Genomic DNA, 14389 nt, shown 5'->3' with positions numbered 1-14389 from the left:
ATGTACACTGCCTAAATATATTATGATTTGGGGATCATTAAAAGAATTTGCCCAAGAGTCCTCTCCTCCTTCCTGGTCCTTCCCCTCTAACTTCATTAGAATACACCTTTTATACAAAGGCTAAATTACATTTATTTATGGTGAAAACATTCCCCCCCCCCCAAACAATTACCAAAAACACTATCCCAGAGAGAGCTAAAACCCTATAATCCCATTACTCTGCTTAATTCTTTATCATCTTCCACAGGAATTCAAAATTTTTGCATAGTTGCAATCATGTGCCCATAGAACGATATATCCTGTATTTGAAAAAAATTAATGTTACACAGCTCAAAGGTCCCTGCCCGCATAACGACACAGACATGAGCTCTTCTGGAAAGAAAACTGATCTTGGTCTCAGGCACTTTCATTTGAGTCATAGCTTCAATGTAGACAGAATGACCTTGGGCAGATTTCTTAATCTCCAGACTGTATTTCTTCATTTCTAGAATGAGATTCTTCTCGCTTGCAGGATGGAAGGGAGGAACAGATATGATGCATAGGCAACTCAATGTTGGTCAGTGACCGGTCTTATTTCCTGAACTGATGGTTTTTGTGCCAAGCACTGGGCCAAGAATTCTTTAGATCGTCGTCTATTTAAATCCTAACAACCCCTGAAGATAGGTTGCTTTATATCTCTTTTACAGGTGGCACAGAGGAAGAACACTGAGGCTAAGGCACATGCTCAAGGTCACAGGGCATGCCAGTGGAGGAGGTGGAATGTGAATGAGGTTAGGGTGAACAGTGTCTTTTTGGCCACTCCTATAAGGCAGCACAAATGCCACCTAAGAATAGCAGATGACCTGTCCCCTTAGCACATGACTTTGCAGATCCCAAAATCCTAAGGACTGAGTGAATGAGGTATAATACTGGCTTAATTCTGAAGATCGTGAACAAAAGAAGGACAATAAGGAACTCAGACAAAACTAAAAAGAGCACAGCAACCTCAAGGAAAATTGACCTAGGTGGGCAAATTTCCCAAACATCATTCACTACTCTGGTGTCTCCGGAGTGACCTTCAAAATTTCAAAATTTGTGTGGGTTACTTCAAAGGCAGTTTGTAGAAAAGGAAGGAGATAGGCATGTTCTGAACACTCAAGTTTTTTGATTGGTAAAACCGGGATAATAACAAGTGTTGTCTCCCAGGGCTGTTGTTAAAATTAACACAAATACCAGAAGGCTCAGCACAGATGAAGGACTTTATTTCAGTGCGGGGACACGCTGCCGCTTTGAATTAGACCCAAGTCTGTGGCTCTTCTCTCTGGGGTCATTTGATGGCATGTGATTACGATGTTCACTGTCCAAAGGCCGGAGCTACTAATTGAATGCTGCTAGACAATGAATTACTTCACAAACACTGAAATATAAAAAGTATTCAGAGCCATCCAAGTATGAGGACATTATTAATTTATGCTTTTCTCAAGAGAGCTACTTTAACAAGAAAGAAAAATCCACGTCCCACCTTCGTTCTTCTCCCTAAAGTAACGTCTCCTCCAAAAGACAAAGAGCACTAACCCATTTGTCCTTGAAAGGCGGAGCCCAGGAATTCTCGAGTTCTGAACACCCCCTCCCTTTCTGCTAGGGACCAAACCGCCTGCCTCACTTGGTGTCACAAAGTCCCCGGTGCGCCAAGCAAATGTGTTTTTTTCTGCGGCCCGCCGCCCCGGCGGGGAAGGGGACTACCCTGGCCACCCCACACTTTCCCCGCTGCAGCTTTCCAAACAAACCAAGGCGGGATGGGAGTGTCTTCTTGGCTGTGGAATTCGATCCTCCTACCTTGTCCTGAAGCCACCCGCTGCTCTTCCCCGGCCCTCCCTTCGTGGTGATTTTCCTGTCCGGGACGCCCGGGAAGGGCGCGCGGCTGGTGTCCGCCCAGCCCGAAAGGTACGGGCTTTCCCGCCGCCCTGCTTTCCGGCCTCCCTGCTCCGGGGACGCGGAGCCCCCCTCAGTCTCCCTCTGCATTGCACCTTCCTCCGTGAACTTGGGGGCGGCCGTGGTCACCGCGCGTCTGGCGCCAGCAGCCGAGCAGGAGGAGCTTCCCCGCGGCTCCGGAGGTGCTCGGCGCAGTCTCCCGGGATCCGGACCGGGCGCGGAGGGCAGCGCACCGGCTGGCGGGCGCCTCCGACTTTCCGCAGCTTGCCCGCCTGGTCGGTGGAGGAATCGTGCCCGCGCCAAGCCTAACCCGGGCCACCTTCCTCCGGTTTTTTCCGCCGGCCTTGGGCTTCGGCGGCCCGATGCGGCAGGCGCCGCGGGAGCAGCAGCAGCCGGCTGGAGCGAGCGGCGGCGGGCGGAGAGCAGCGGGCCGACAGCCGCCCAGCCCCGCATACCCCTGCAGTCTTCGCTCCTGGGCCTTGGAGGGTAACTCTCTCCCGCCGGCTTCCCTGCGCGTTTGCATTGCCCGGGTGAGGGGGACTGGGGATCGGGGAGACCGAGTTCCCCACGCTGGTTGGGGCGGCCTGGGGTCTGTGCAGCTTTGAGCGTCGCGGGTGGGGGGCGCGCTGAACCGACAGCCCCCTCCGCGCACTCTGCCGACCCCGGCAGCGTCCGAGCGCTCGGCCTCCTGGTTTAGGGGCTGGAGAGACTGGACACCCGGGGCAGAGAGGACATGCCGGGCGCTCGGACCCCCAGGGCGGGAGGAGGGGCGCTGCGAGTCGGGAGGACCTGCTTTGGGACCCGCTTTTCTCAAATCTCGGGAGCTTGGGCACTCGCGTGCCGACAAGGGTGGGGGCTCCTTGCTCACCTTTGTTTTGCGAAAGGGTCTATCCGCGAACGGGGGCTAGAGATCTGGAAGGTTCTCGTCATTTATCTTAGAAAAATTTCCAACAAACCCTCCTTCCCGCCACAGTAGAACTAGACCTAACAAAACAAGCACCGAGGCAGTTTGGGGGAAAGAGCGGTGGTTGAGAAACTCTCAAGGTTTGGGCTCCCGTTAGTTTTCAAGGTAAAAAAGAAACGACTTGTCATTTTGAGGCCGTTGCTCTAGGGTTCTCTGGAGATCTCAGCCTCTTTCTTCTGTTATTTTGGCTTAAAAGAAAATCTGTAGACGATTTCTAGAAACTAAATACAAACCCCAAACACCTTCTTACAGGATCTTCAGTAGAAGGGGTGGGGAGAGAGGTGTGTGGGGGGAGCGGGGGTGTTGCTTGCTGTTAAAAGGTAATATTTAAAAACTGTATGTGGGAGAGGGGATAGGAATAACATCCGTGGATGCCATCAGAAACCACAAAAGCCGCAGATTCTAAACTCAAAAAAGTCACATGCATCTGAGTACTCTGATTAGGTGGAGAGTTAAGGGACTGCAGGAGGGCCAGAAACTCCTTACCCTCCGTGGCTCTTCTGACCGTTTTCACACTGACATTTAGGTTTCTGATGGCTGCGTGTACTGTGCTATCGTGTGGGTGTTTGACTTTCCGGTCTTCAGACTTCCTCTCCCCACTGCAGTCGGTGACACTGTCTCATTTACACGGAGATGTTCGTTCAATATTTGGGAAGATTTGGTCAGGGTATGAGGTTATTTTCCTTTTGAAAATAAGTTGATTTGACATTTGTAAATTGGTTGTGTAGCTTCCTTTTCTTCTCAGCAAGGACTGTTTTTCACACCCAGATATGCAAAAGAGACACTCAGATTGTTTTGTAGTCTGTTGTCACTGAATAAGGCCAGTTGCCTCAGGGACACTTTATTTTATTGTTTTTTAAAGATTTATTTATTTCAGAGACAGCAAGTGAGGGGAGGAGAGGACAGGGAAAGGGAGACAAATCTTCAGGCAGACCCCCTGCTGAGCACAGAGCCCAACACCAGGCTCCATCTCTGGACCTGCTCATGATCTAAGCCAAAATCAAGAGTAGAACACCTAACCAACTGAGCCACCAGGCCCTCCGACTCAGAGACACTTTAGGTAATGGCAGCTTTGGTTTATAAGGAGAAAACCTTTTCAGAAACTGATTGTATCACCCTGATTGGGCTTCATGAGTCTTCCTTAATTGTTCATATGAAGGAGGAGATCTTCATTCCCTGCTCAGTGGAGCTTCTTTCCTGGAGTGATATTTTTACCGTAGTCCCTGAATGTCACCGTCCCAGATTATATGTCTCCTTATAAAGATGCAACAAAATGAGATCACATTTCAGATTTGTTGGAAATAATTCAGTTTGTTCTTCTGCCCCAAATCCATAAAAATCTTTGAGGCTCAGAAAGGAACAGATACTAATTGGCAGAAGAATACCACTGAAAGACTGTTAAAGAAAAAACAACAACAACAACAAAAAAAACCAACCCTAAAATGTAAGTCTGTCTTTTGTGAAAATTGCAAATCTCAAATTATCTCATTCCAGAACATAGTGGTAGCTGTTTTCTTCTGTTGGAGATACTTCTGTGTTCCACCTTATGTGGAATATTGTAGGAGAGAGGTGAAATATGCCACATTTCCTGTATGTCTCTGATAAACATCTTCTGTTAGCCATGCAGATTACCACTTGGCTTCTGTGGAAACTACAATTCCATCCAGGGTTGGGGGCCAGATAGTTATTTAATATACATTCCAGCTGATTCCAGTAACATAAAGCTCACATGGCAGGCACTGTGATCCTCGGTGTGTTCACGTGTGTTATTTTATTAAATCTTCCCATCAACTGTATGAAACAGGCATAATTAGCTCCATTTTATAGTTAAAAAAAAAAAAAACTAAGATTGTCGCAGCATAAGTGACTTAGAATGGATCACATAAAGGTCTGCTTAACCTCTGCCTTACACCCTCCCAGGAAACCTCTGTAGTGTACATTCTTTGTGCATATCGTTCAACTTTGCCTTGTACACACTCAAGGGATATATCCTCTGATCTGAATATACTTTCGTTAATTACCCCTCACTTGAACAGGTGGTCTGCATACTTTGCCCTTCCTTCTGATAGCTCCTGACTTTCATCAATTAGTTATCTTCTGTCTTCTTTGTATCTTTGATGTGCCACTTTGGTGTGCTATGTCTGGCCAAATTCAGGAGGCTATGTTATCTCCAAGGCATTGTGTTCCAAAAATTCCTTTCATTCTGGATATATTTTCCCTGAAGTTCCTACTCAGCCTTCTTTCCTAGAAGAAGCCTACCCAGGGGCATATCCCTACTCTGAGAATTTCAGTGAACTTCTGCTGTTTATTCTAACTACAGTGGATAACAGAACACATCATAACTTCCAGGTGAACCCTTTATGGGTTAAAAATAAAAATATATTTGTTATTACACTGTATGTTAATTATACTTCAATAAAAAACGTATTTGATTTGTAGCAGGCTTGGTGTATAGTGTACAAAGGATACAGTGGACATAGCAGCATGTTAGTAAGAAACTGTATTTCTGGTTCTATATTAAGATGTTAGAAGTACTGTTCCCTCACATGGTGAGGTGGCAGGAGTTCTTTCCCCAGGTGGTGACTCCCAGCACTGAATAAGCAATGGGGTCTTAGACTTGATCAGGAACTTGGCTGCCATAAGGTCAGGCTCAGAAAGGGTAAGATCCTGGGGATGAGTTTGAGAATAAAAGAAAGTTAAGGAGCAGTAGGAACTGAGTCTCTGTTCCATGGCCCTGTTTCCTCTTCTGGGAGACTTTTTGTCATCCTCAGGGTTGGGGGATGGGCAGCTTACCATTTATTGTCATCCTTCTGCATTGACTGGAGAGGGACTTTCCTCTTCTTGGACCACTGGGAAAGAGAGGAAGGAAAGCACCGAGCCCTTGGGATTTTTTTTTTTTTTTTTTTAAATCACGGGCACTGAAAAGCTGGGTGAAAAGATGTTCTTTTCCCCCATTTTTTTTTTCTTGCCTTTTAACCGAAGACACTATGCTTAGTAGCATGTAATGCTGGTCTTTGAAGGGTTTTTTAAACCTTGACCTGCTTTCATCTGGTTGGGAATGGAAAGGTCTGTAGGAGATGAGGAGAACGAAGTCTCCAGTTGAAGACATGGCAAGGAAGCTGGAGATATTTGCAAGAGAAGCGACCAGCCATAGGTTGTGGAAGCTGGTCCAGAGTTGGTGTGGTTGTAGGTTGCAGTCACTGTGGTGGAAGATAGGGGTGGCAAGGGAGCAGAGAGTGGTTTTTGTGGTAAATCCTGGGTGACTTTCTGCATAGTCATCCTTAAGGTAGGAATTGAGTTTCAACTAAGGTTTACTGAGTATCTGTTACCTACTGGGAGATGTTCTAGGTGCCAGAGGGGGGGTAGGGCATGCATTGTTGAACAAGAGAGACTGCGACCCTGCTCTTAGAGACCTTATGTTTTTGTGGGAAAGAGAGTCAATAATCAAGGTACAAATAAATGAAAAAAATATCTTTCAGATACAAGGCAATACATCTCGGGGTGTGCTAGAGAGGGAGCTTCTCAGAGGAAGTAGTATTTGAACAGAAATGTGAATGATGAGAAGCAGCTGTCAAGTGAAGACCAGAAGGAAGAGCTTTCTAAAAGGAGGGAACAGCAACTGCAAAGGCCCTGAGGCATGAATGGGTGGGAACATTTGGAGAACTTGTAGTTGGAGAGGAGTGCAAACGGAGAGTTTCAAGGTGGGAAACAGTCATCTGAAGCCTTCAAGTCTTGGAAAAGAGCTTGAATTGTGTTTTCATTAGGATGGGATGCCACCAGAGATTTTTAATTAGAGATTAAGTCCATCTTTGCCTAGCGGGCATGGGCTTTCCAGTTGGTGTCTCTCACTTCCTCTCCCTGTCGTCCTTTTTCTCTATCCTTCTCCCTCTGTCTCCTTCTCTCTCTCTCATACACACACTCACATGCACACACATTCATCCCTAGTCAGCTTTACGTCTCTCTGTTAATTGGCCATCAGTGATTTCTCCTTTCTCACCCCAGGCCAGGGCACAGGCATCCATGCAGAGAGGCAAGGCTCAAAGGACCCTGGGCCCTGAACCTCTTGTCTCTGAAATAAATCCATATGCTCATAGTTTCATCATCATGCATACAACTCTGCATCACTAGCTCTGAGTTCTCAACCTCTCTTCAGACTGAGCCTCTAGATAGCTCTAAGAAGTCTCTGCGTTGCCTGGGTGGTATCGGAAACTAGATACTAAAAATTACGTTAATCAGGCAAATCAGTTGCAGTTGATATCTTTCGTAAGATAGTGATCGTCAGAAGAGGTGAAAATTTAAGTAATCCAAAGGCCGTGCCTTTTCCTGTATACCTGCTCCTTCTCTCCCAGACAGGCTGATGTCTATGCGGTCTGTTAGGGGAGGTGTGTGTGCTTTTTAGAATACAGTTCTAGTAGAAATGTGCAAGATTCTTGGACTCTTTGTTACGGGAATATCCTATGCCTGAGAAATTTCTTTTGTATTGGTCTTTGTAGATGATCTTAGAGTAATACTTAAATCATGAAGGCTTACGTCCAAGCTGTTATCTCCTAGTAGCACTGGTTTATCAGAAATGAACAAGTCCTCAGCATTTTAGCCATTGTCCTTTGACTCCAGAAAAGTGCTTCATCGCCAGTATATTACCATCTGGGGGAGCTTGGTTCACTCCTTAGAGAGAAAATTATTATTGAAATTCTTTAGCCAGATGCTCTTTTATTTATTTATTACCTTAAATACTTCTTGTCACTAATATACATAACTGGAATAGCTCACTTTCAGCTTTTTTATATCTGTCTCTGGTTGATGGCATAAAATCTGGAATACCTTTCTATCTGATAAGGCAATGATTACATCTTGTCCTGTTCACCGCTGGTGTACCTGGTGCAGTGTCCAGAATGTTACAGAGAGAGCAAACATTTGCCAGATGATGCAATCAGTGTCCATGGATTAACCCACAGTGTTGCTGTATTAGCTCAGTTGTAATGTCTTTATAACTGTTACGATTCATTTTTATAACTATGAAGATTATCATCTTGGTATCTCAAAAACTTTACCAATTGGAGAAAGCAGGTGAAAGATGAATTCATCCTTGTGGATATGTATATATAAATTAAAACTCTCTTGGCTTTGCAAAGTTTCTTCTTTTTGAAAATATTCTAGTGTACCTGTGTTGACCAGAAAGAGACCAGTATGTAAATATCAGATGGATAGTTTGTTTTTTTTAAAAGATTTTATTTATTTATTTGACAGACAGAGATCACAAGTAGGCAGAGAGGCAGGCAGAGAGAGAGGGGGAAGCAGGCCCCCTGCTGAGCAGAGAGCCCGATGCGGGGCTCTATCCCAGGACCCTGGGATCATGACCGGAGCTGAAGGCAGAGGCTTAACCCACTGAGCCACCCAGGTGCCCCCAGATGGATAGTTTTAAATTTGTTTCCATGTACAGTAAACTTACTTTTCTTTTCTTTCTTTCTTTCTTCCTTTTTTTTTTTTTTTTTTTTGAGTAAGCTCTAAGCCAGGATTGAACTCATGACCCCATGAACAAGAATCACATGTTCAATCAACTGAGCCAGCCAGGCACCCCAGTAAACTTACAGTATAATTTATGTAATTTATAATTTGTAATTTATGATTATTTGAGTTGGGTTAGTCGGGTCTGTGGTCGTACTACTGAGGAAATAAATGTGTGTGCCAAAGGTGTGAATAACAAAGTCATTTCCCTCTTTCATAGCACATCTTTAAGTCCACGATTTCAGGCACTTCAGTAGGCAGAGACATGCATTTCTCAAGTCCCAACACTCTTTATGGACTTTCTTAGATTCCTGTTAGGTATCATTTAAGCTAATTAAATGAGATACATACAAATGCCCTGAGGCGGCAAAAGTTCTCTTCCTCTAGATTGCCAGAGCTGGGAGGAATGGGAAGAGGAGGGACGTGGGAGGGGCCATCTGGGGGCTCCAGCTGAGACTCACAGTGACAAGTTTCTCACCAAGAAGGATGTCTTCCAGAGCACTGTTTTGGTTAATAGAGAAATTCCGTATTCATATTTTAAAAATTCTAAATATTTAGAATTCTGCCTTCTAGACTTTCTGTCCCACAAACACATAATGCTATATAAACACAGCCTTCTGGTTTTCCAGCTGTCTCCATGGAGTCCGCTCCCCCTACTCCATCAGATTTCAGTCCTCAAAGAGGTTCTCAGTCCTTTATGCCTGACAGTTGGTGGCATTTTCTTCTTAGAAAATATTCTATTGCAGATATTTAGGGCAGCACAGCAGATGGTGCTGCTTTTATTAAAATTAAAAATGTTTGAAAAGAAACTAATAAATAAGGTAAAATGTATGAAACAAAATTAAATGCTTATATTAAAACCTTGTGCAACCCTTTAGTATTTAAGAGTTGTTTATGTATTAGAGGGTAGAGGAGGTGAAGATGAGGGACTGTGTCCATTTTCTAACTTTAGCATGGAGCCAAATACTAAAAAGGTAGAGATAAAAAAAAAAAAAAAAAAAAAAAAACCCAAACAGCACCCTGTTTTAATGGATAGTTTATAGCAGCTGTATTTACAAGTTGAAAATGGGTTATCCAGGTCCATTTAGACAAGAACAATTAGATGATAATCCAGGCCTTCAACTAGGGTATGAAAGGATATTCAATTCCTTTTTAGCAACAGCGATTAAATTAATGTATAATTTTATTTAACTGATAGAACCTGAAAGCTAAAAGAACTTTCTGTTGTAAATGTAAATGATGTTTGTGAGATAAAGGACACTTCTCTCAAATTACTTTTGCTATTTGGAGCAAAAATTTAGGTAAATGTCTAAGTAGTTTAGCTAATTACTCTTGCTTGATTCTGGCTGTGCTACACATAAATTAGAAATAGAATTTTTTGATAAGCAGGATATTGAGAGAGAGTTATGCCTTCTGATCATGAAGTAGCTATATATGTTTTCCAGGTACTGAATTGTTTGAAGGACAAATCTGGGCCTCCTATTACAAAAAACAAAAATGTTTTTATACCTTTGGTGGGTGGGGTCTTCTACTCCAGCCATAAAATGATAGAGTTATATTCTTACACAAAATCTTCTACTTAAGCTCTCCACCTGTGATCACCAGTATTCCTGTCCATGTACCTTTTATGATAACATCCTTTAAGCATGGTTTTTATTATGGAAATTTTTTTCTACTCAAGAATCCAGAGAATTTCTCCAGCGGGTCTTTGAAGTTTTCTGTTAACTCATGATGCTACCTTTCACTTTACTCTCCCATTTGGACCTGTAGTCACCGCAAGCCTTCCAGTGCTTTAACTAGAGATGTTCTGTTGATACGTCTTGCCTTTCTTTCACCTTCCACTCGACCCTTCCCCACTTAGGCCAGATGATAACCTGTGTTGGTTTTCTAACTTCATGGCTTATAACTGCCTCAGTCTGCCTCAGTTGCCTAATGATTCTTGGCATCACTTTCCTTATTTATAAAATCGACATAATGGCCACATCACAGTATTGCAATTAAAGAAAACACATACAAACAGGTCAGCATAGTTTCTGCCAGATACCATTTAACCGTATTACGCCATTATTATTGTTACAACTCTGTGATGATAGCTATTATTATAACGCTATTCTCCCTCATGTAGTTAAAAATTAACTTTCTCCAGAAAAACTTTCTGCTTGACTTCATCAAGCTCTAATTTTCCCTTAGGTCTGTTCCATCTTAGCACCTGGCTTCACTTTGGACTTTATTACTGTACTCGTGTTGTTGTATTTCTTTATTCTTTGGTGAATAAAAACAAATGTTTGGGCATCTATGATGTGCCAGGTGCTATGCTATTTATTAGAGAGGGATCCAAGGTCACATGGAGGAATGCGGTGTGTGTGTGCGTGTGCACACACGTGTGCCCCCACACGCATGCATGTGTAGGCATGTGGGCTTTGGGTGGAATTGGGGATGAAAATCTTTTGGTTGAATAGCACTAGGAGTTTTTCACAATAAACTAGGGTTAAGAAGTAAAAATTGCTCTATTCAGATGCCCACTAAAAATCTTAACATCTTTTAGCCTGATTTTTGTTTGTTTGTTTGTTTGTTTTAAGATTTTATTTATTTATTTGACAGACGAAGATCACAAGTAGGCAGAGAAGAGCCGGATGTGGGCTTGATCCCCATGACCTGAGCCGAAGGCAGAGGCTTTAACCCGCTGAGCCACCCAGGCGCCCCTAGCCTGAGTTTTTTTAGATGGTTTAAAAAGTATGATAGTTACTGTTATTCTTGAAACAGCTTTACACATACTTTCTTAGACTCTCCTCTGTCCGCATCCAAATGCGGAGTGAAAGTAGAATACAAAAGATGATTCTGAGCTATGGTGGGGAGGGGAACAGTTGGGAAGGTGAGGAAAACGTTCCAGAAAGCGCAAACAGCATGGTCAGAGGTGCTGGAGCATGAAACAGTGTTGAGAATGACTAAGAACTGTGCAAAGGTTAGTGCTTTTAGATCATAATGTTCAAAGTCAAGCATTTTAGGATATGCCACAGGAGAGAATGTAGGTGTCAGCTCAGTCAGACTCAGAGACCTATGGCCTGTATGTTTAGATCTCCCTAAGAGGTTATGCACTTGGGGAATGAAGGTCTATATGGACAATTTATAATAGGCAAATTCTTCACATTGCTTCTAGCATTGAACTTGGATTTTACATCATGGAGTATGAGAAAAGGGTGGAAGCATTAGTAATGGTGATGTATCATTGATGTTAGAGCTCTCATTTTTAATAACCCAAGTATTTCAAACATAGAAATCTTAAATGTCATTTGAGATTTCTGAAGCATGGGATTCTATGTGCAATGTGAGAATAGGGACAGAGATATACAGGGAGAAGTGTTAAGAGATCACTACAAATTCAGAGCCTTGAGACTTTTGGTACCCTCTGATACATTTTACACAATAGAAAGCCAAGTGTTTCTGTTCATAGCTTCATTTTCTATAATTAGATGCTGTGTGTTTTTACTCCAAAAATAAGTCTTCTGCTAAGTCTGAGTGGTGTCCAGCATTTTAACTCTGTCCTTTGGTGTTGATTTCTCTTGCCTGGAGATTAAGCAATCAGACCCAGAGCACCCTAACCACAAGAGTTTAGAATTCCCAGAGAAGAATGAGATGTGAAAGAAAAAACACTGGAACTTACTTGAACTGTAATTAGCCTGAAAATGGAATGTGTGGGAGAGGTCTGCAAGGAGGGTAGGAAAACAGAGGGCAAAGCAAAAAGTGCCCTAACATGTTTCCAGCACTTTTGAGGGGAGAATGTATCCTTAGGACTTATAATGGGTCTCTGCTTATCAGACAGAATTTTTAATTATCACCCATTTATAGAAGTTGCCAATCTGCCAATTCAAATATATGTATTCCTCGGCCTTCACATTTTTCTCATCTGAAGTAAATCACTTGAGCATTTGTGGTAACACACCTGTTCCTAGGAATTGACCATCTCAGGTAAACTGGCTGCTCAAGTGGCTGACGCTTGGGCGGTGGCTTCTCTCAGACAATGCCCCTCTCTTGAGCCTCTGCTAGGGTTCTTGGACGGCTCCAATTCCTCTATTTTTTTTTTTTTTTAAAGTATTACGGAGGAGTACAAAACCATGTAAGTGTAGTTTGCTACATTTCTTCCCAGTGAGCCCACCCATGTATATACCTCTAGATGAAGAGCTCGTGCGTTGCCGCCCTCCAGGAGTGCAGTGTGTGTGGGCTCCCACCCTGTTGCCGCTTCCCACACCCCCAACCTAACCACTGTTCTGACTTTCTCGGCCGTATGGTAATTTTTTCTTCTTCCATTACTCTTTAATTTGAATTAACATCCAGGTATTCTAAATAGCTCTAGAGCGTCAGAGTCCTCCTGGCTGAGGGTGAGGACTGGGCATTTCAGGAAGCGTATTCTGAATTGAGTTGTGGCCCTCAAAAAGGTCATGTTGAAGTCCTAAATCGGGTACCTCAGGTTGTGACCTCATTTGGAAATAGGGTCATTTCAGCAGCAGTTGGTTAAGATGAAGTCATGCTGGAGTAGGATGGGCTACTAGAGCAGTGTGACTGGTGTCCTTGTAAGATGCAGCTTGTGTGCAAAGACAGAGACGCAGAGTAACACCACGTGAGGTCCGTGGGATCGAATGATGCACCTGAGAAATGCCCATGAGTGCTAGCAACCCCAGAAGCTAGAAAGAAGCAAGGAAGGATTCTCCTCTACAGGTTTTAGGGGGAGCTTGGCTCTGCTGACACCTTGATTTTGGGCTTCTAGCCTCCAGAACTATGAGACAATAAACTTGTGTTGTCAGAAGCCACCCTATTGTGGTACTTTGTGCTTGCAGCTCTGGGACACAAATGTAGAGGGTCTGCAGTGGGCATGGTGGCCTGATTCCTGTCTCTGCGGCCCCTGAGGGCACCTTGGCCTCGGGGCCGAATTGCCCTGGCTACGCTCTGTCCAAGCTGCTCCTGTCTAGACTGGCTCACAGAGCACTCTGTCTTACTCCTGGTTGCTCGGTGTCCGTGCTGTGCCCCGTAGGGAGAGTTCATTACCATTATATGGCTTTTTCTTTATTTCTTCACTAGTGCTTTCATACTGAGCCAGGTTGGTTTCCTGACATACCCGAGACCAAAGCCCTGCACATCAGCCCTCTGTGCCTTTCTCTCATTGCGTAGTGGGTCTTTGCCGAGGTGTCCTTAGCATCGTACTACACCCAGAGTGGGGCCACATCCTCCATCCTGTTTTCTCCAGTTCCTCTGGTCCAAATCCTTTTTGATGGGGGTTGGGGGGAAAACAACTTTATTCTTTACGAGAAATCTTTATTTTCAAATAGTATGGCATGCTGTAAGTAAAGGTTTCATTTTGCCGACATTAGGTATATCAAAGGTCAGTTCTCATCTGAAAAAAATTAAAGAAGCAGTCAGATCAAAAAGGTGTCTAATAGTTAGGCTTTAGTAAGTAATAAGGAACTATGAAGAGCATATTGGATAACAGAGTACTTTATTTAGGGAAGAATTAGTTTTAGTCTGCCTTCCAACTTAACTATTTTTTTTTTTTTTTTTTTTTTGAGTTGAGTTTCTGGTGTTAGAGAACCACAAGGACCGTACTGTTCTAAGGTCCCCAGGGTGACTCCATGGATTCAGGCAACTTCCTCTGGTCTTCTTTTTAACCCTTGCTTTGGGATCTAGGGACTCACTGGTGGCTTTTGACTTAAATGCTCTTAGCATAAACTCTCTTTCTCTTAGCTTTGTATGTCATAGCATATACCCCTTCCTTTCGGTTCAGAGGTCATTACATACTGCTACTAACTATGGGGCAGTCTTCAGGACATTTTTTAAAAATGACTGGACATGGGAAGTTTCAAAGGTTTAAGTGATCCTACTTTTGGCTTCTGTTCTATTTGTGGTGCCTTATTCTCATGCTGAGTCTCTTTCAGCTTCTAGTTCCTACTGTATATACTATTCCTATTTCTATTTTACCCTTTGAGGGGGAATGAAAAAAAAATTGTAGCTTTTGGGCTA

The 14389-nt window shown here is 43.6% G+C and overlaps 1 protein-coding gene across 6 annotated transcripts in view; it reads left to right on the top strand.

The window, feature by feature from the left end:
* ST3GAL6 (ST3 beta-galactoside alpha-2,3-sialyltransferase 6) overlaps positions 1-14389 on the top strand; it is a 79280-nt gene that overhangs the window by 17280 nt on the left and 47611 nt on the right. For 2 of the 6 annotated variants that reach the window (XM_059164380.1, XM_059164381.1), the window contains exon 1: positions 1234-1923. The exons of 1 other annotated variant lie outside the window; for it this stretch is intronic. The gene's annotated coding sequence lies outside the window, so the exon portion shown is untranslated. Of the gene's footprint in view, positions 1-1233; positions 1924-2262; positions 2398-12643; positions 12666-14389 lie in introns of those variants that run through there. 3 more of the 6 variants (XM_059164375.1, XM_059164376.1, XM_059164378.1) reach the window with 3 other exon arrangements.

Source organism: Mustela lutreola, chromosome 2, assembly GCF_030435805.1.
Source record: "Mustela lutreola isolate mMusLut2 chromosome 2, mMusLut2.pri, whole genome shotgun sequence".
Lineage (NCBI taxonomy): Eukaryota > Metazoa > Chordata > Mammalia > Carnivora > Mustelidae > Mustela > Mustela lutreola.
This window is presented reverse-complemented; position numbering and strand designations above follow the sequence as displayed.